Source organism: Erpetoichthys calabaricus, chromosome 13 (genome assembly GCF_900747795.2).
Source record: "Erpetoichthys calabaricus chromosome 13, fErpCal1.3, whole genome shotgun sequence".
Lineage (NCBI taxonomy): Eukaryota > Metazoa > Chordata > Cladistia > Polypteriformes > Polypteridae > Erpetoichthys > Erpetoichthys calabaricus.
In genome coordinates this window covers 47,560,027-47,581,941 of record NC_041406.2, presented here as the reverse complement: position 1 = coordinate 47,581,941, position 21,915 = coordinate 47,560,027, and the positions used below count along the sequence as shown (strand labels likewise).

The 21,915-nt window shown below is 39.5% G+C and overlaps 1 protein-coding gene across 2 annotated transcripts in view; it reads right to left on the bottom strand.

Moving 5' to 3' along the window:
* The window catches only part of LOC114664190 (raftlin-like), a 252,705-nt gene that overhangs the window by 115,100 nt on the left and 115,690 nt on the right, over positions 1–21,915 (bottom strand). The window lies entirely within an intron of this gene.

The following is a 21,915-nucleotide window of genomic DNA, read 5'->3' as shown; positions in this document are numbered from 1 at the left end:
TCCAAAAGAAGATCTGTGAATGCTGTACACACTTCAGTATCAATTAAGGGGGCATCTCTGTGGGACACTTCCAAATGAGCCACAGAACACAGAAGGACTGCACGTAAACCACATAGAATGAGATTCTCATGACATGGGGGTGAAAGAGACATGTAAGAGGTGATTACCCACACCAGAAACAGATAGGTGCTCAAGAAGAGGGTGAGGACACATGGGCAGGAAGAAGAAGTGAAAATACGGTGACTTCAGTAGATTGACCTCTGTGATCATTCAATTGCAGTGTAATCAAGAGAATACAAAGAAGTTACGAAAACTTCTCAGATCCTGAAGATGTCTACAGTATCTTTTAGGGAAAAGCACAGGGAAACAAAATCACTTATTCCATGTTGATGGTTCTGTTCATGTGCAATAAAAGCATCAAGCAATCTTACTGCCTCGGAAAGCTTCTACAATAATTCCATGTTGGGGAGCCTTTCTGCTTTCATCTGTTAAAGAAGGAGCTCTGATTGCCCCACAAGCCCATACTTCAAATGCACGCTGAGTGATTAGGACTTTGGCAATGCTCTGCGATTCAATACCAGCCTTTTCCTGTTGTGTACTCACTGCTGCCATAAGAGTCACTAGCTCCAGGGACTGAAGCCCTAAGCAGATGGACCGTTTTCAGCCCTTATATACGAAAATGGATGTCAAATAATTAACTATAAGATGCTGAATGTATGGGTGCAGCTCTAACTCATGGGATTAATAAAGTATCTATCTATCTATCTATCTATCTATCTATCTATCTATCTATCTATCTATCTATCTATCTATCTATCTATCTATCTATCTATCTATCTATCTATCTATCTATCTATCTATCTATCTATCTATCTATCTATCTATCTAATTCATGGGATTACCCAATGTGACAGGCTCAATGTAGTAAGGATTTCAAAGACACATTCAGAGCACTTGTTTCTTCATGTAACTCTTGGATTATTATAGTTTGAATATTACTGAAGACTGAAAATTCTTCAATGTGAAATAATGACAAACCTTTAAGAGGGGATAGAACTCTCCTCAGTCTATCAGCCTGTTTGAAACAAGTTAGTCTGAATTATCGTGAAGTCCATTTGAGCTAAATGAACAGCAAAAGCACACAGTACAGCAGACTCAGGCAGGCATCTCCTTTGGCAGAAACTGGTTTAAAATAATTTAACATTCTCAAAACCATCTATGCAATGTAGCATCGTGGGGGGCTGCAGCCTATACTGACAACGCTGGGCACAAAGCAGGCACCAGCCTCATTACAGAACCCACTCACGCAGACATCCACATGGGACCAATTAACCTAACAAGGTTGTGTTTAGGGATGTGGGAGGAAAAGTGGCAGGCCTGGAGATTGTACTTTAAAAGTTACAAGGCAGAAGTGAAGCTTTTAGAACCTCATTCCTTCAAGGCCTTAAGCTTTTATTATCAAATCTCAATAAAAGCTGACTCAGAAAGAATGTGACATTAAAAAGCCTTTCTGAAGCAAAACAGGATATGCAAATGTTCGGTCCTTCCTGCTGACAAATTAGAAAGAGAATCCTATCTGTATTACAAAAGGACTGCTGGCATTATGAAACTGAGTTCAGATGAATCTTGCATAAGAAATCCGATTTGGCAGTTCTGAGCAGAAGTTCAAGGCATGTGTCAAATGTGCTCCATTTTCAGAATGCTTTGCTACATGCTAGGAAATGAAAGGCATAAAAGAATATTCTCAAAACTCCAATTCAAGGTGGTGGGAGCCTGACCCTAACTTCATCAGACACAAGGCAGGAACCAACCCTGGACTGCGGGTCAGTCCACTTTAGGGAGCCATTCAGTCACACACCCACTGCCACACTTACACGAGTCATCATGTAGCAACCAGAGAAGAACTCAGGTGGTCATAAGGAGAACATGCAAAATCCACACAAGACGCTGAAGTGCCTGTTAATGCTTTGGCAGCACAAAAGCCATTAGTGTGCCAGTGAGGAGTTTGTTGGATTTGAATTTCTCTAAATGGGTGATGCAGTGGCACAGTGCTTTGTGTCTCGGCTCCAACAATAACAACATTTATTTCTATTGTACATTTTTATGTAAAACATACCACACCAAACCATTTTCTATGCCAACTCAATTCTGTACAGGGTCGTGAGGGCTGGAGCCAATCCCAGCAAGCATAAGGTGCAAGGCAGGAAGAATCAGGGTGCCAGTCCATTACAGGGTGAACAGACACACACACACACACACACACACACACACACACACACACACAAATAATCTGAATAACAAAAAATAAAGAGACAAAATACAAAACTAATAAATGAATAAAATAATAAAAAATAAATAAATACAAACTTTCACACATCTGACCACAGGTGGGCTCCGAATAAGGTGTAGAAACATCTCAATGATGATCCATAGAATGGGACGCACTTGAACCACATTTCTAGCAAGTGTCTGAATACTTGTGTCAACAGGACAGTTCAATTTTTAATTTCAATTCATTTGCAGATCTTTCTAAAATCTTGCTTTTGTTTTATCATTCTGAGGTATTAAGTGTTGCTTGATGAGGGAAAAATTAGTTTATATGATTTTAGCATAAGGCAGCAACATAGAAAAATGTACAAAAGGGTGAAGTGGCCTGAAAACTTTCAGAATCCACTGTAATGCAGATAAGCAGCTTCAGGGACCCCCACTTTAAGTTTGGATATTTGCACCCTCTGCCTGTATCCGTGTAGCTTTCCAAAAGATTCATTGGCAGAAGTAAACTGGACTGGTGTGAGTGTGCCATGTGATAGTCTGAAGTCCACCATGGTGCCCATTGCTGCGCTGATGGACTTTGAAAGGTAAAATTTAGTTCAGCAGGATTTAAGTGGTGGTAAAATTTCAAAAGAGAACTTAAGTTGCTGTTTGTAGTTGCATCTCACAGACATACCTCCTGCTCTTCAGAACAGGTCATCCACCTAAACTAACCATGTTGGGGCCCGTCCAGTACTTGAATGGGAGACCTTCTAGGAAAAGCTTGAGGTGCCGCTGGAAGAGGTGTTGGCGAGGCCAGCAGGGGGCACTTACCCTGAGGTCTAAATGTGGATCCCAATGCCACCAGTGCAGATAATGTGGACAGTGTACTGTAAAAATGGCGCAGAGACATAAAACGGAAGTCCTGACCCTCTGTGGTCATAAAAGATACCTCTTTCATAAAGAGCCGGGTGTATCCCAATGTCCAGGCTAAATTGCCTTTCTGGCCAACCTAATCATCCCCTGTCTCTAATTGGCTGTCTCCCTCCCACCACCTAATGGCTCACATGTGGTGAGTGTACTGGTGCAAAAATGGCTACCATTGTGTGATCCAGGTGGATGCTACATATTGGTGGTGCTTGAAAAAGTGCTTTGAATAGAATTCAGCTGCCTGCATCATTACTAGAACCCTCTCTACTGTATTCACCATATCACTCCCGTTTTGCAGCAGCTTCATTGGCTTCCAGTTCAGTTCCGCATTCAATTCAAAATTCTTCTGTTAACATTTCAGGCTATCCACAACCTCGCCCCTCCGTATCTGTCTGACGTCCTCCGTGTTGCCATTCCCTCCCGCACCCTTAGATCCTCTTCCTCCATCCACTTGACTGTCACCTTCATCCGTCTTACCACTATGGGGAGCAGAGCATTCAGTTGCTCTGCTCCCCAGCTCTGGAACTCACTACCATCTGAGTTTAGAAATATTGAATCATTTTCACTTTTCAAATCTAAACTTAAAACTCATTTGTTTAAGACTGCTTTTTCTCTTTGATTACAATTGCGCTGTCTGATTTTAATTTTTGTATTTTAGTTTTGTTTATCATCTGTGTTTTATCTATTGTTCAGTGTCCTTGAGTGTTTAGAAAGGCACCTACAAATAAATAAAATGTATTATTATTATTAAAAATGTAAAGAATTAATACTATTCACTTCAATGATTCCTTATTAAGGAATTAAGCATTATGTTATGTATTAGGTAGCATGGTGGTACAGTTGGCAGCACTAGTGACTCCGAATCCCAGCCCAGTCACCTTCTGTGTGGAATCTGCATGTTCTCCTGGTGTCTGTATTTTATTTTTTCTTTTTGTTATGTTTTCAGGGTCTCGGATTTTTAGTCCATATCTCAAAGATGTGAAAGTTAAGTAACTTGGCAACTCTAAACTGGCTGTGTGTGCCCTGCAATGGACTAATCCGATTTGGTTCCTCCTGAGGCTACTGTTATAATCCTTCTTGTGACCCAGAAATTGATTAAACAACTGAAGGCTGGGTGACATGTGTATTTTTGTTTTAGTTTATACTATATGACAACCCCCTTTAAATACAATCATGGGTGTTACTTACTTTAAAACATGCAGTATGAAATTAAAAAAATGATGGATTGATTGAATAAAATCCCATCTGATTTGTTTTCATGGAAACAGGAAATTTATCACACAGTCGCAGCCAGCTTTGTACTCGGCAGCCGCCCACCTCAGCCTCACTGCGTGTAAGGCAGCTGGCCACAATTCTGAAAGGTAATGTTATACACAATTTAGTGTCCATATTATTAGTCTGTTCATTGGAAAACAATCCTAGTGATTTTTAGAATATTACAATGTTGAAACAGTAAAGCACGTTTTTTTAATCTTTTAGGTTAGTTTTGTTAAGACAAAAAATATCTCTTCAGAGAACAGTTCAGTGGCTAGAAATGTGTGGGGAAATTTGATGACGGTGATCAAACAAACTCAGAAAAGCAACCGATATGTCTGCTGTAGATTAAGGTTTCCTATGTGTTAGGCAAGTATCGCGTTTAACATGACAACATGAGAGATCCATTTTTGTAGAGAATATGCATGAGCCAGTAATCAGTGTGTTGGTGGGTGCCAATTTACCGACATTAGTCCAAGAAATACAAATAACTGTTTAACACTTCGTTGTTTGCTATTCACAGCAGATGCACATATGTATTTTTTATAAACAACCTGTAGCTTCTGAAAAATTGTGAAGAAAAGATAAAACTGCTAAAATAGTAGAAATTGTAAAATAGTAAAATTATTTTTGCAAGGCTGCCAACTGTACCCTACTGAGTGATAGAAATTACAGAATTCTCATCAAATGTTCCTTGGCTGCTGTATGGAATAGCAGATCTTGGCAGCATGAGCACTTAAGGGGTACTCTGTCTGTCAGTGTACTGCTAGTGCTACTGCCATTCATTCATTTTTGACCCACATCGCTGCCTTAGTGTTACGTTTACCCAAGAAGAATGAGCCAAAAATGTTGCATTTTTTTCAACAGGAAAAAATGTATTATGTGTAACAGAAACATGTAAATACCAAAACATCAACATAAATCTACTCTATATTTATATATATATATAAAATCCTAAGCCTAAAAGTGCAACGATTTTGTGCAATGATTTTATGTGACATTTTTGTGTCACATTTATTGTCACACTTTAAATCGGGCTTATTTTAAAACCTACATACAGTATAATATGTTTGGTATCATTCTTTTCAGGATTTATCGAACTTTAATGTGATGTTGTTAGATTTTCAGATTCTTTTTCCGTTTTTAAATTATAAACTAAAAAATATCAAGAACTCACAACCCGCGAGATGAGACTTTGTGCCAACAGATTTAACCACGACAAAAGTAAAAGACAAAGAGTAGATGACCAAGACAGCTGCTGTACAGGCTTTTAAATGTTCGAAGCGCCACACGAGATGCAGATCACATGGCACGACAGCAGCAGCAAGCCAGCAGCTGATCGAGCAAAGAGGAGGTAAAAAAAAAATACTGTATTTGTTTCCCATTGTATCACCGTTTAAGAGGGGGTTTCGGAGGAGCGACCACGTCTCCTTGGGGTGTGTGCAGCCCCCCTCTTCACAACGCGAGCAGCAGAGATGCGAAGTAGCTGGTGCGTATCGCAGGTATGGGGGGGTTGACAAGCAAAGTGAGCAGGGGGTAATCCCCCTAGTACAATATAAAAAAGTATGTCATGGGTCCATTGCTATACTGATGTAGATTTAGTAAACGTGCCTTATGTGACACCAGTGCACAGCCCAATGTTGCAATCAAGACAGTAGAAGTGTGTTCCTTTGTGAACTTTTCTTATAAGACATGTGCATGATGCTACTTCATCAACTAGATGACAGCAGAATACGGTAACAAGAGTTATTCAGACTTAAAAATATTAAGTGGAAGTTTTATTTACCCCTTTCCTAGCCTTAATGCAGTGGTTACCAGGATCATTTTATGAGGTTTATGGGACTTACTGATCCCTGACCAAAAGATCTACTGAAGCAAAGTTCAGCATATGCTCTTAATTTTACCAGATTCATATATCTGTCTCTATGCAGGACCTTCTGTGGGAAAATATGCATTGCTTAATAGTTATATTCTCCTGACAATGACATTTTTATAAATACATTAAATAATTATTTTTCATTGCTTAGCTTTTATGACATGGTTTTATTTTTTGGTGTTGCTTAAAATACCCTTTTATTACTTCATAAAATCTTTTGGACTTTAATATAAAAAAAATCTTGAAATAAAAATCAATTGTTATTATTTCAAGATGGTACATCCAGTTTTAAACCCTATGGCCTGCTGGGGGGTGGGGGGCTGTGGGGAGCTGGAGCCAATACAATAACATTAAATACAAGACGGGGAGCCAGTCAAAGATGGGACAACAATGATAAACTTTTAAGTATCGTCAAAGCTTGTTTTTTAATTTTTTTAGCAAAATACAAAATCACAAAGGAAGTGGCTGAAATGCAGTTGCTGCACCAAGGACTATTCGAAGGTTCCTGACATAATCAGAAATAGCACGTCAAAGTGAAAACAGATCTCTGCAAAAAGTGGTCTAATGAATTACAATCATAAAATACAAAAATAGGGGTTGCAGAAGTATTCATCCCCTTTAGGACAGTATGTTGTAGATGGACCTCTGGCAACCATGACAGCCTTGAGTCGGTGTGCACAGCTCTGTATCAGCTTTGCACATCTGCACTCTGCCATTTTTCTCTCTTCCTCTTTGTAAAACTGCTCAGGCTCAATCGGCCAGCATGGACATGATGAGTGAAGAGCCTTTTTGAAGACCAGCTGCTAATTCTCAATTGAACTGAGATCTGGACCCTGATTTAGCCACTCCAGGACATTAACATTGTTTTTAGGCAATACAAATTTGTATAGCTTTTGGCTTTGTGCTTTGGGTTGTTGTCTTGTTGGAAAACAAATCTTCTTGCAAGGTGCAGATTTCTTGCAGAGTGCATCGGGTTCTCCTCCAAGATATACCTGTAATTTGCTATATTCATCTTCTGCTCCTCCTTCACAAGCTTTCCAGGGCTTAATGAGAGAAGCATTCCCACAACATGATGCTGCCACCACCATGCTTCACGGTGGGGATGATGTGTTTTTGACAACGTTCACAGTTCAAACATGCCATTTAGCCCGATAGCCAAAAAGCTCAATGTTGGTTTATAGAACCTTCTTCATGTTGACTTAAGAGTGTACAATGTGCTTTCTGGCAAACTCGAGCTGGGATGTTGTGTCCATTTCTTTACCAGTTACTTTCTCTTTGTTACTCTCCCATAAAGCTGTGGCTGGTGAAGCACCTGGACCCCAGTTGTTGTGTGCACTGCAAACTCAGCCTCTGTGACTCCTTCAGAGTTCTCATAGGTCCCTTGATGGCCTCCCTCGCTAGTCTTCTTCTTGCACAATCACTCAATTTTTTTGGACGGCCTGCTCTAGATACATTTACATCTGTCCCATACTCTTTCAGATTCTTAACGATTGATTTAACTGGATGCCAAGGGATATTTGGTGACTTGGATATTTTCTTGTATCCATCTCCTGACGTGTGCTTTTCACAGAGTTGCTTGGAGTTTTCTTTTGTCCTCATAGTGTAGGTTAGGCCAATCAATTGATACCCCTTCACTAAAGACTTGTGATCTCCTTTGAACTAGTTATGTGACTTCTAAAACCAATTAATTTAGAACAATTTGCAGGGGTTTGTGTTCACTTTGACATTAAAGAGTCTTTTGATTAGTGTTAATAAAGCCAAATTAATTCCTCTGAGATTCAGTGTTGTGTACGACTTCCAGGTTGGTGAATACTTTTTATAGGCACAGTAGATATATAATTTGTTCTAAATAATAGAGCAAAAGTCCTAATTTTTGCAAATTCAAAGAACAGTGCAGTGGCTGTGACAAAATACAGTCAATGGGATAACAGCATTTATTCAAAAACACATACGTATCTTATATATAAACGTCTACACATGGAAGTGTGTGTGTCTGTCTGTCCAGCCCGGAAGTGCAAGGCTACAGCAGGATGCTCAAAGAAAGCGACTCAGTCGCCAAAGTGAAACTCGCTTAGCCGCTAATACACAAGTGAGGCGAGCACATCGGCAATATGAAACCTCCGAGAAGAGAGAAACTCGCTTAGCCGCTGCTAGACAACGGAGGTGAGCATGTTGGCAAAACGTATCCGCCGAGGAAAGAGAACCTCACTTAGCCGCTAATGCACAACTGATGCGATTGATTGATTAAGTGCCAGAATCCATAGTTTCTAGGAGCCTGGGCTTTTTACAGCACAGGCTTACACAGCTACTACCATATAATTGTGATTTCTTAAATGTGATTTCCAAAACTAATATTTTCATGATAAAATTCTAAAGCATAAGTTCATTTGATATATAAAACAAACAAGTAAAGCCAATAAAGATGCTGTGTTTTAAAATTAAAATTAGATTTTCATTTGTCTCTTAGGAATGAAACTGTCAGATGACTGCTCTAGATAAACACCACCTTATTTGTTATTTGGGTCTTTAAACAACAAGATTTTATTTTCCTTGCAAATTTGCTCATTTAATGTTTCTGAGTGTAAAAAAACATAATTCCCGGGATTAGATGAGCAACACTGCGTTTGGCAATAAGCGGTGGCTCTCGTAAATACAGAGTGCACCAGTGACAAGGCCTTTCCTGTTATATCTCTAAAGGAAGAAAATGAAGCTTTAATATTCCTAAGGACTGGAGTATCCTTAACCAGCTGAAAAAACAGAAATGCACCAGGCTGCCTTATGAGACTACAGATGTAACGAAGGCAGTTCTTTATAATAAAGCAGATTAAGTGCATTTTACTTGCACATATACGCTGTTTTCTCCAGGTATTCCAGTTTTTGTCCACAGATGTGCATGCTAGGCTAACTGGTGTCTCTCAGTTGGCGTGTGTGAGAGTGGCCATTAAAGATCTGGTGGTTAATCCAGGATTTGTTCCTGCTTTGCACTCAGTACTGCTAGTAAGGCCCAGACCTGCTGTAGCCATGGGCCTGATAAGTGGGTTAGAAAATATAAGGATGGAGTGCACAGTACACTACTAAAAATTACTCAGATTAATTACAGAACAGTAAGATGCTCCAAAGTAGATTGTTCAAATGCAGAAACCCACACTTAGCAATAAACTAAGTAAGCAATCTGCACCGCTGCTCCTGTCACTTCTTAAAATAAACAGCTTTACATAAACTACAACACATGTTTACAGAGACAACAGCCTGTGGGTAATGTGGTTATGACTTGTGGGCATGTCTTTCATAACAAGCGCCAACTGCTGGCAGAGGTTTAGAGAAGTCTGCCACTTTACACAGGTAGGTGTCAAACTTTAATAAACGAGGCTGAACCAAAGCTCCATGTCAAGGCCATGTTGTAGTCACAAAGTTGACATTTTTATTTCTTGAATTATTTCCTTAGATTTGTTTTTTAAATAAATTTTTCATGTGATGAATTTTAAAATTCAGATGGAGCAACTGTAACAACTGCTATATTAAAGAATGTAACACTTTAGCAACACTGTGGCAGGAAGGCATCCTTGCAGGCAAGCATGACGTAAAAAGGACTGACGTCACCAGACTTCATGAAGGAATTAACAGAAAATAGCGCAAAACAAACCAACAACTGAATTTCCAAGAATTAAAACAAGAAAAAAAAAATAAAATGTGCTAACAGTCATTTGTAGATCCTGACAGAGATGTACATTCAAATAAAGAAGGCCTCCATACAAGAAGACATTTTTTTAAAACAATTTTTAATTGATTATATTGGAGAAAAAAGAGTGGGAACAAGCAGACGAGAAAAGCTGCAGATGTCGAATATGGAAGTGAGATCAGATCTTCATTCACCAACGTCCCCAACACAGCCTGTCCTAATCGCCCAACTCCATAATGCAGAGATGACTAGGAGAAGAAGCAGGAATAGACAGAAAAGAAGTCCAGTGCTGATCCCCATGAAGGCCTACTTACCCCAATTGAAACAAAATAGTATGATTTAATATTAAGACAGTTCTTAATATGTGTGACTCCTTTTTAAACAGATAATATAGTGGGTGAATTGAAAGGGAATCTGGTAGAACAGAATGCCTTCTTTGCACAAAGGCAGGTCATATATGTTATAGGAAGCTGTCATGGGGCACCCTGGACACTTTAAGTGAAATTTTCTACATGTGGTCCTTAATCAACTCAAAAGATTTACGGTATCACCATGAACTACTAAATAATTTCTGTACAATCATCAGGAGCAACACATTGGGATTAATCCCAGAGAACGCTGGCGTTTCTGTCTGCCGCTGGTTGCCGGTGCTCTGCTTGTGTACTTTTACTAGTTGTTTGTTTTACTTGCTTTTTGCCTTTTGCATCAGATCTTCCTTTGCCTTTGCATTGGAATAAAAACTGATAACACACATTTGCGTCCCTTGCCTCCTTCGGCCTTAACACGAGCCCTCGTAGAACTGTTCTTTGCTGGCTGCAACCTGTGTGGGTAAGTGGAAACTTTCTCACTGATTCTCTGCTCAAGTAACTAGCTTTGATGAATAGGTGGCTGAAACTGCCCCTTGTCAATTGCTGAGTACTTGTGGAAATCCCAGTGGTGACGGCCTACTGGCTAACGTGTTATTTTAATTGGGCCGAGTAGGTAGGCTACACAAGGGCTACATTGCTTTGCTTCCAATCTGGAATTTGCTTGGGTGATTTCTGGAAATTTACTATGATAAACCTCAATTAGTTGTCATGGATTACTATGTCTACTTTGCTATCTAATGCAGTCACATCTACAAAACTAAAATATTCACCAGATGAATTGTATCGACTTTGAACAAACTATGAATTGCCTGCTGATCTCCTGCTGCACTGCGGCATTCTCAGACGACCAAAGTATGTTCACCGGGGCTCTCGTCGTTGTTTTTGTTTCAGCAGGAGTAGCAGCGGGTCTATTCCTTCACTTTGATCTGAAGGACGCACTTGTCCACGTATTTTTGACTGACGTGTTGATCAAAACGTGCTGATTCCTCTGATAAAATCAACGGAATATACAGTACGTCCATAGACGCTTGAAGTTTGGATTATTTAATACCCGATCTATCTCTAATAAAGCTCTGCTGATTGGTGATTTTATCATAGACACTAAGATGGACTGTTTATGTCTTATGGAGAATTGGCAGCAACCGGGTGATTATTTTCATCTAAATCAAGTGCTCCCTCCAGAGTTTGCCTGCATCTCCAAGTCCCATTCTTCGGGGAGAGGAGGCAGTTTCGCAATAATACACCGCAAAGACCTAAAATTGTCACTGATACCAGTTCCATCATATCCATCCTTTGAATTATTAGCTGGTGGACCTTCACCTATTATAATTCCTGTTTTATACAGATCTCCTAAACTATCAAGTGTTTTTATTGCAGAACTTATTACTGTTTTAACAACTTTGTGTGTGCAATGTCTACTAATGTCATCCTCATGGGTGATTTTAACATACACGTTGACGTGCCAACTGATGCACTGACAAATGATTTTAATGAAATCCGTGACTGTTTTAATTTAATTCAATATGTCAACTTTTCAGCTCATAACAAGGGTCATATTTTAGACTTAGTTTGCTGCTCTGGTATCACACCTCACAATCTTATTCCTATTGAATCACCTATCTCAGATCACAAAATGATTACATTTGATGTTAGCTTACCTCTCAGTAAATCAAAGGTTCAGCGTGTAATTTCATTTCATAATGTCAAGCATGTAAACCCAGAGACCCTAATAGATTTATTGCAATCCCAGTCTGTTTCTCCTTCTGCTACCACACCATCAGAATTAGTAGACCTTTACAATGCTGTTCTGCCTTCTGCCTTCGATACACTGGCTCCCTTAAAAACACGGACTGTTTCATTTATCCACACTGCTCCCTGGTTTACACCTGAGCTCCGTCAGCTCAAGGCCATGGGCCGACAGTTGGAGCACCTAGCTAAAAAGACGGGTCTTGTTGTACACAAGGAAATGTATTCAGATCATATGTTAAAATATAAAAATGCTGTCTCTGCTGCTAAAACTGTATACTATTCTAACATTATCAATACAGGAGGGAAAAATACTACAGCTCTTTATTCTACAATGAAAAGGCTAATTACACCACCAGAAAATATTGCTTACCATAACCTCTCTGTTAAATACTGCTGCACTTGTTTGGATTTCTTCAACAACTTACTTCCTCTATCTCTGCAGAAAATGACATACTCTCCACTATCACCCATATTCCCTCACCAGCCACCCTATTCTCAGATTTCATTTTACCAGCTGAAAATAATATCTCAGAGCTTATAACAAAATCTAATTCTTCCACATGCCAATTAGATCCAATACCAACAAGCTTTGTTAAGTCCTGTCTGTCACATATTTCCCCCATGATAACTGCTATAGTTAACTCTTCCCTTACTACAGGACACGGTCCCCCTCTCACTAAAAATAGCCTCAATTACTCCAACTCTGAAAAACCCAGGTTTAGACCCTGTGGAATATGACCCAGACACAGACAGGCAGACATGTTGTAAGTACCCCACACACGTTTATTCTCTTCTTCCATTATACAAATCAGTACTCTCAAACCCCAATGCCCCACAGTTCTGGCCAAATTACAATGCCTTCACTTTCTCTTCTTCAGGCCGCCTCCTTCTCTCCTCCAGAGACCTTGTCCTTCTTCCACCCGACTCAAGTCATCATGCGAAGGGAGGTGGCCCCTTTAAATAAGCATCCAGATGTGCTCCAGGTGTGTCCCCGGCAATCTCCCACCAACACACCCCAGTATGGCGGAAGTGCCGGCTGTATCCCCGGAAGCACTCCGGGTGTCCCTGTTCCTCTTCCCCCCAGCACTTCCTAGTGTGGCGGAAGTGCTGAGGTCCAGGGTCCTCCAGGTATTGGGGTCCCCCTGGCGGTGACCACGGGCCCCTACAGGGTCGAGCTTCCCAGCTCTGTACCCGTGGCCCCCAGGGTGGTCGCCCCCTTGAGGTCTGGAGGAGGCACAAGCCCTCCTCTGGTCTTCTCGGGCGTCCCAGCTGGGTACCACCCCCATCCGGGTACCACAACCCAAATATTCTTAACAATTATTGGCCTATATCAAATGTTCCATTCATATCTAAAGTTCTTGAAAAGATAGCTGCCTCCCAACTCCAGTCCCATCTTTCAAAAAATAAGCTTTTTGAAGAGTTTCAATCTGGGTTTCGTCCTAAACACAGCACAGAAACTGCCCTGGTCAAAATCATAAATGATCTTCTCCAGGCAGCTGATATGGGACTTTTATCAATTCTTGTGCTTCTTGACCTCAGCTCCACATTTGACACCATATCCCATCAGATAATTTTGAAACATCTAGCTAGTTTTGGAGTCTGTGACCTTGTCCTCCAATGGTTTTATTTTCCTACCTCACTGATAGGAGGCAATTTGTTCAAATAAAGGGCTTTAAATCTGAGAATGCACTCGTTACTCAGGGAGTCCCACAGGGTTCTGTTTTGGGGCCGCTTCTTTTTCTCATTTATATCTTCCCAATAGGTAGCATCTTCTGGCACCATGGTATTAAATTTCATTGTTACGCTGATGACACACAGCTATATCTATCCACTAAATCCACTTCTGTTTTCCCTCCAGATATTCTTATGGCATGTCTCCAAGACATAAAGACATGAACTAAACAGCAATAAAACTGAGGTGCTCTTCATTGGTTCTAAATCCACACTTGCTAAGGTTAACTAGTCTTCTATTTTAATTAACAACATTAAAACAAACATCTCTACCCAGGTGAAGAGCCTGGGTGTCATTCTTGACAGTACTCTCTCTTTTTCTTCCCATATAAGTAATGTTTCTCAGACTGCTTTCTTCCATTTCTGAAACATTTCTAGACTTCGTCCTGTTCTTACACAACATAGTACTGAAGTATTGTTTAATGCCCTAGACACCTCACATATAGATTACTGTAATGCTATTCTATCTGGCATCCCACAAAAACATATCCATCGCTTACAACTTCTTCAAAATTCTGTTCCCAGGATAATAACCTGCTGTTCTAAATCCACTGAACATATTACACCGATTCTCTCTCAACTTCACTGGCTCCCTGTTCACTACAGAATACAATACTAAATACCGCTCTTAACATTTAAAAGTCCCCATAACCTCACTGATCTCCTCCAGACTTACACTCCCTCTCGCTCACTCAGATCCTCATCTGCAGCTCTACTTTCTGTACCGCACATCAAACTCAGTTCTATGGGAGCTCGAGTGTTTCTCATAGTGCTCCTCAACTCTGGGATTCTCTTCCCTCTCATATTCGTCAGCTCGATTCAATATCACATTTTAAAACTGTCCTCAAAACTTATCTTTGTAAACTGGCATACCAACTGTGAATTTTGCACTGTTACTGCCTGTTATCTTTGTTTGTTTGCTAATTATTGCTTTTTAATTGATCATTATCTTTATTTTTATTTTACTAATGTTGTTTAATTTCATTGTAAGGTGACCTTGAGTGCTAAGAAAGTCACCTATTAAATAAAGTGTATTATTATTATTATTATTATTATTATTATTATTATTATTATTAATCTTGAGCAACACCACTTAAACCAGCATGAGCCCAATGATTTGGGTGGCCACATTCCTCAGCTACCTCTACAGAAAGGAGGGCAAGGGAGGAGGGTGGTGGTAGTCTTGCAATAATTCTTATTGTTTTCTCAACGAACTGGCAGATGCATTTTTGAGCAAAAACCAGGAGATGCACGTAAAGAACAAAACAAAGTATAAAGCGAAACGAAACCAAAGCCCAATATGAGAGTCAATAATCGTTGAGAGAACAAGAGAGTCAAAAACAGAAGTACACATGAGAAACGAGCACAAAGATAAACTCTGAATATTTCACAGATTTGGTATCTGCAGATCGGATTAAGGATTTAATCCCCAAGCAACACTGGACATGAACCTAACGATGGAAGTAAACATTGGTGGCCTTTTGGGACCCAAAATCATAGCAAACCATGACATAAATAATTGTATTTTTTCATATTTAAAAAAAAATGTGTTACAGTGCTGGGATACAAACTGCTTGCACAAATGAAAACTGCACAGAACTAGCATTCAGGTGATAAAAGCTTTATTATTAGTACATTCTAGACAATTCCTTACACATATCAAACCAATAATGACAACAAAAAGAAGAAGCAGACCACCTCAGAGAATATAAACCACTAACCACAAGTGTAAAATTTAATATCTAAAGAAGACAGCAATGTTACTGACATTCTCACTGACAGCTGCACTATAAGTTATAACATTTACAAGATTTTGTGTCAGTTTAGCTTATTTGTTGTCAGGATTAGAAACCAAAGTGCAGTAAAAACACAGGCGTACAGAACACTCTGGTTTGATACAATATGGCTTGTTTGGTGCTGCTTGAAATTTAGACAAATGGCCGTATATGAAAGGAACAAGCTTTTAGGACCAGTGTCATGTTTTAACCCATGATGATGACTGGCTTATGAGTCAATTTAGACTCCCAAGAGTCATCATTTGACAGCACACGTAGCAATAAGGATGCATTCATCCATTCTTCCATCCATTATCCAACCCGCTATATCCTAACTACAGGGTCTGCTGGAGCCAATCCAAGCCAACACAGGGTGCAAGGCAGGAAACAAACCCCGGGCAGGGCGCCAGCCCACCGCACACACACACCTACACACCAAGCACACACTAGGGCCAATTTGGAATCTCCAATCCACCTAACCTTCATGTCTTTGGACTGTGGGAGGAAACCACACAGACACGGAGAGAACATGCAAACTCCACGCAGGGAGGACCCGGGAAGCGAACCCGGGTTTCCTAACTGCGAGGCAGCACCACTACCACTGCGCCACTGTGCCGCCCAGGATGCATTCTGTTACTAAAATAAATCTCCAATAAAGGGTTATTTTTAACCTAAAAACATTTTTAAGGCCACAACTTAATGTTAATAATCAAGAAATATGGTAATTTAAGGTCACCTACCCTTAATATACAGAAGAATTCTGTACTACATAAACTATGGAGTAGTTTACTTTTTCATATTTAGCTTCAGAGAAGCCACTTGAGCTTGTATATTTTAAATTCAGTATTTTCCTCTTTTATCTGTCAAATAGCAAAACAGATTCCCAAGTAGCATTTTAAATGACCACAAAGTCGAGTGAGTGTGTCTGTGTGTCCGCATGTCCACATTGTGAATGTGCTGTCTGTCTAAACACCTCTATCAAACTTCACAGACACCATCGTGACAAAATACTTAATAAGCAAAACTGTCTCTTTGGTAAAGTCAATCATAAATTAAAAGTGCTCCAACTTTCAATCAATCCATCCATTTTCTAAATCCACTTATCCAGAGCAGGAAGGCAGAGGAGCTGGGGCCTAACCAAGCAGTGAGCGCAGGTTTTCTGTCATTTCAATATTACTATGGGAACTTACGTACTTTTTCATAATTTCAAAGTTTTAACTGTATTTTTGTAAGTGTGATTTAGGTCATATTGTAACTTTATATCTCGTTTGTCTGTCCAGTATTTAAATCACCTGTTGCTCGCAAACCGTTTGACTATTGACCTGAAATTTGGCGTACAGATACTACGTGACGTCTACTATCCACTTTCAGGGAGATGATTTTTATTACTCTTTTTATTTTTACTTTATTGTAGAATCAACTCTCGGCAGCGGCCAGCAGGGTGGCCATACGGTGCACGCGTATGAGCGCCGTTCTCATTCCCTACCACCATCACTGCCCCTACCTCTTCATATCTTAAATCATTCTTGAGGCAGATTGAAGACTTAAGTGCCAGTTCAGGTGAAAAAATTAACGAAAACGTACTAAGTAATTGCAACACAACCGTTGACTTAATCAGTTTTAACTTGAAAAGATGACGACGAAAGAAGAAAAGAAGTGAGCCGGTAGGGTGGAGAAAAGAAGAGCAGCTCAGGAAGCAGCAAGTGCATCAACCTCTGAGCAAATGAACGCTAAACGTACAGAGAAAGAGGATGAAAACTAGGAATGCTCAAGTCAAGTGTATTCACTTATCGTGCAGTACGCCATTACTGGTTATGAATAATTTATGATATGTCACCTGGAATATGATGTAATATATTTAGCAGTTGAGACTCTAAAAAATGTAATTTTTTTTATGGTTTATCTGGCCACCCCAATCCTCAATGTCAGAGTCCGCCATTGTATACAGGACTGAGCCGTACTTGGATATGTGGGCTGTCTGGTTATCCTACCATTGGTCTGCTCTTGTGTAAATGTCTATGCTGTTAAATTACTGCTGCTGTTGCACAACCATATTCATTACATACAAAGAAAGCGAATGGAAGACTTAAGGGCATAAGATGATGATACTCCTTACACACCGCATACATCAAAGAAGAACAGCAGAGTGGAAGCACACGCAATCAAGTATGGATTTCATGGCTGGAAAATCACCTTACAGCCTATTAAACATGGAGAGTGAAACTGACCTAACGTGACTGAAGCCACCGTTGTTTTGTGCCACCACACTAATCTGAAATTCAGCTGTGCATTCTTTCCATTTTTGACTCTGATAACGATTTTGCATTATGGCCATTTACAAAAGTAATAATTAAAATGAGCCCTGGGTAACATTTTATAGTACAAAACTGGCTTAGTGGTAACACAGCAGGTAAGCTACCGCAATCCTTTCTACGCTATAGCATGTGGTAAGGTCTTGTTTTATACTCTCACAGGTAACTGCTGATCACGAATGTTCTACTTTGTTAAAATCTACAGTGTGGAAAAAAACCACACATTGATTATATAGTTTAATTTTTCTGAAAATGATTATTATTTCATATTTCTGTTGTGAGAACTGTTTAAAACAGTTATAATTGTGGAGTCATTCAGCAAAGTATGTGGAAAAATTAAAGGCATTACATTATTTTTCATTTTCTTAATATGGCAGACAAAAGGAACACATTTCTTGTATGATTTGAAGGACATGTTCATATTCATGTGCAACTCAATGACAGGATTGTTATCTGTCTGCTTGTCTGATTGCAAATGTGATGCAAGATTTTTTTTATGATCACAAGCTCTGAGAAGATCTTTCTGAGTGATAATTTAATTAATAACTATAAGTATAAATATTAGGAAGAGGATTTGTGCGCTGCAAGTTTTCATTTTGGACACCGCCGAGTGCAGCTGTCTGTAAACTTGGCAGACATTCTTCAGAACATAAAGTGTAAACCATCTGAAATGGCTCCACTGGGAACATTTTGAACACTTTCATGCATCGTCTGTTCTGGTCTGCTGCATCACTAGTGCATCAGATTCTGGAAAAAGGATGTTGTGCTACACAGGGTACATAATATGCTTATATAAATAACTGTCAGGAGCTTGGAATCATTTAAATTGGTGAATGGCGTCATTTGTCACCATCTGCAGTGGGCTGAAAACCTCACTTCTCTTGTAAATAAAGCTCATCAGTAATTTCTTCCTTCTTCAGCCTAACAGGTGTCACCTGTCTCAGTCTGTTTTGGTTCAGCTTTAAAGGGCTGCCATCGAAAGGATCCTTAAACCCTGCATATCGGTTTAATGCACCACGCTTTTCACATAATGCAAACTATACTGACTTGTTCGTACAACAACACAAATCAAAGTCCTATAAATACAAACTTTAAAAGAAACGTAGACATCTAATGTCAGGAAAATGTAAAGACCTGACTCACCTACTGTATGTAACCAGTTACAGTATTAGCATCAGAAGCTCATTACAGATCACTTAGAGCAAGGCCCACTTGTCATCTCAGTCATGTCTTCTTGACAGCAGTGACTTTCATCAATGAAATGTTATTAATAATATATCATGTCTGTCTGAAGTCTTGGAAAAAAGTAGCCTTATAACTGCCTTAAAACACAGCACAACATAAAAGACAAATAATCTGCTGTTCCGCAGAAACAGCCCTAATGTCCTCCAATGAAGGCGATGCTACAGTCCTCACTGTCTTAGACGTGATCTTTTGACACAACTGATCACATGGCATGGTGCACTTTAATGGGGGCCGCTCTTCACTGTTCATCAAAACGTTTTATGTGTGCAAGTCTGAAGGCTGCTCCTCCTGGGGTCAGCCCCGTGTCCCTCCTTATGTCGCCACTCTAATGTCAGAGATAAAATTTTAACTGGACTAGGAAATGAAGACTGGAGGATAAATCAAAAGGGTAAAGTTCTTTAATTAGCAAGAGTTAAAACACAGAGAAGTTACCAAAATGCTAATCATCAAAATCCAAAATGAAACCCAGGAAATAAAATGAAGCCAAAGTGTTAACATCAATCTGCTGTCCTTTCCTTTACTGGGCTATTTTTTTATTTATTTACAAATAGAATCCAAACAACATTTGGGTTTAAGACATCATGCGTAACATGCGACAGGCAGCCATTAACAATTCAGCCAAAGCCATGAACATCAAAGTCACACTAGCAACAGTCCCAATAAAAATACACCAACTTTACACCTTAATAATGCCACAAAATTAAATAACAAAAAGAAAATTCATTTTAAGGAGGACAAAATTGTGTCCACATGGTTCAGACCGAACAAAAACACATTCATGGTATCCAGGCAGTAACAAAAATTCTACAAGATAACAATAATTTACATCTGTACGTCTTCATTTGTATAAATCTATATGACCAAACAATCCCTTTGCATTTCGTTGAGGACAATGAGTGGAAATGACCAGGCCACAGACGTGGTCACAATCACAGTGCAGGTCCTAACTGCTGGCTTCTCTAGAAGAAACTACATCTACGTACAGTGCCTAGAAAACATATTCACCCCCTTGGAGGTTTTTACTTTTGATTGTTACAAAACATTGAATCACAGTGGACTTAAATGGGCTCTTTTTAAACAAGATATCAACAGAAAACCACTTAAATGTCAAAGTGAAAACAGTTCTCTGCAATTGTAGTCTAAATTCCAACAAATAAAACACAAAATAAGTGATTGCATAAGTATTCACCAGCCCCAAGGCAGGATTTAGTAGATGCCCCTATGTCAGCCATGACAGCCTTGAGTTTGTGTGCTCAGATCTCCATCAGCTTTGTACAACTGCTCGAGTTCTGTCAGGTTGCATGGAGATCATGAGTGACCAGCTTTTATCAAGTCTCAAGTATGTTGAGATTTGGACTCCAGGATATTCACATTGTTATTTCTAAGCTTTGGCTTTATGCTTGGGGTTGTTGTCTTGCTGGAATATATATCTTCTGCCAAGGTGCAGGATTCTTGCAGACTGCATTAGGTTTTCCTCCAGGATTACTCCATGCTCTGCTGCATTCATTTTACCGTCCACCCTTAGAAGCCTTCTAGGTCCAACTGCAAAGAAGTATCCCCAAAACATGATGCTGCCATCACCTTGCTTCACTGTGTGGATGGTCTATTTTTGATTATTTGCAGTGTTCAAACATGGCGTTCAGTCTAATGGTCAAATAGAGAGTGATTTCTACGTTTCCCATGTTTCTTCTGGCAAACTCTAGCCAAAGATGTCATGTGCATTTTTTTAAAGTATCTTTCTCTTTGCCACTCTAACCATCATGCTATAACTAGTGAAGGACCCGGGCAACAGTCATCGTGTGCACAGTCTCTCCAATCTGAGCCACTGTAGCTTGTGATCCTTCAGAGTTGCCATAGGCCTCTTGGTGGCCTCCCTCGCTGACCTTCCACAGACTACAGACAGGTGCTCTCCACTGAACTGATGAAGTGCCTTCTAAAGCTAATTGGCTGCACCAGTGATGATTTAGGTGTGTCATTCTAAAGGAGGTGAATATTAATGTGATCAGTTATTTTATAATTGTAATTAATGTACACCACTTGGCAGAGATCTGCCTTCACTTTAACGTTAAAGAGTCTAATTCTGTTGATCAGTGTCAAAAAGGCCAAATTAATTCCACTGTGATTCAATGTTGTATAACAATATCATGTAAAAATGTCCAGGGATTGAATTCTTTTTATATGCACTGTATATGTACAGTATGTGTATGTATATATTTCTACAAATTGCACAGTGTTTTGCATTTTTGTTGAAAAGTTATTTTATGATTGATTTTAAATAAATTATATCTCTAAATACTTGGTAAGCACTGAGCTGTCAGTAAGAAACCTGTTGTACAAAAGTAAAGTAAAATATCTTTTCCAAACATCTTTACTTTATTTACTGGGTACAGTAGAGTATAAGCATTTAGAGTGGGGTTTCTTAAACTTTTTTTTGTCAGTCTTGTCATTTTCGGTGTCTTCAAGACCCATTCTTTGTTCAATCCTTGGACAATTGTCAAAGCGTTGGGTTTTGTCCGCATTGGAGAATCATGGATGATTGCTTCATCAGCATGCAGTGACCCCCCATGGCCCACTTTACAATCCATCCAAATACAAACGTAACTCACAATCCAACAATGGCAAAATGCAACCCATTTTGGTTGTGACCCATAGTTTAAGAAACCCTGATTTAGAGATCAAGAGCTTATTAGCAATTTCCAAGTTGTGATTTTAGATGTGTTTTAGGAATTTAGAATAAGCAGAATAA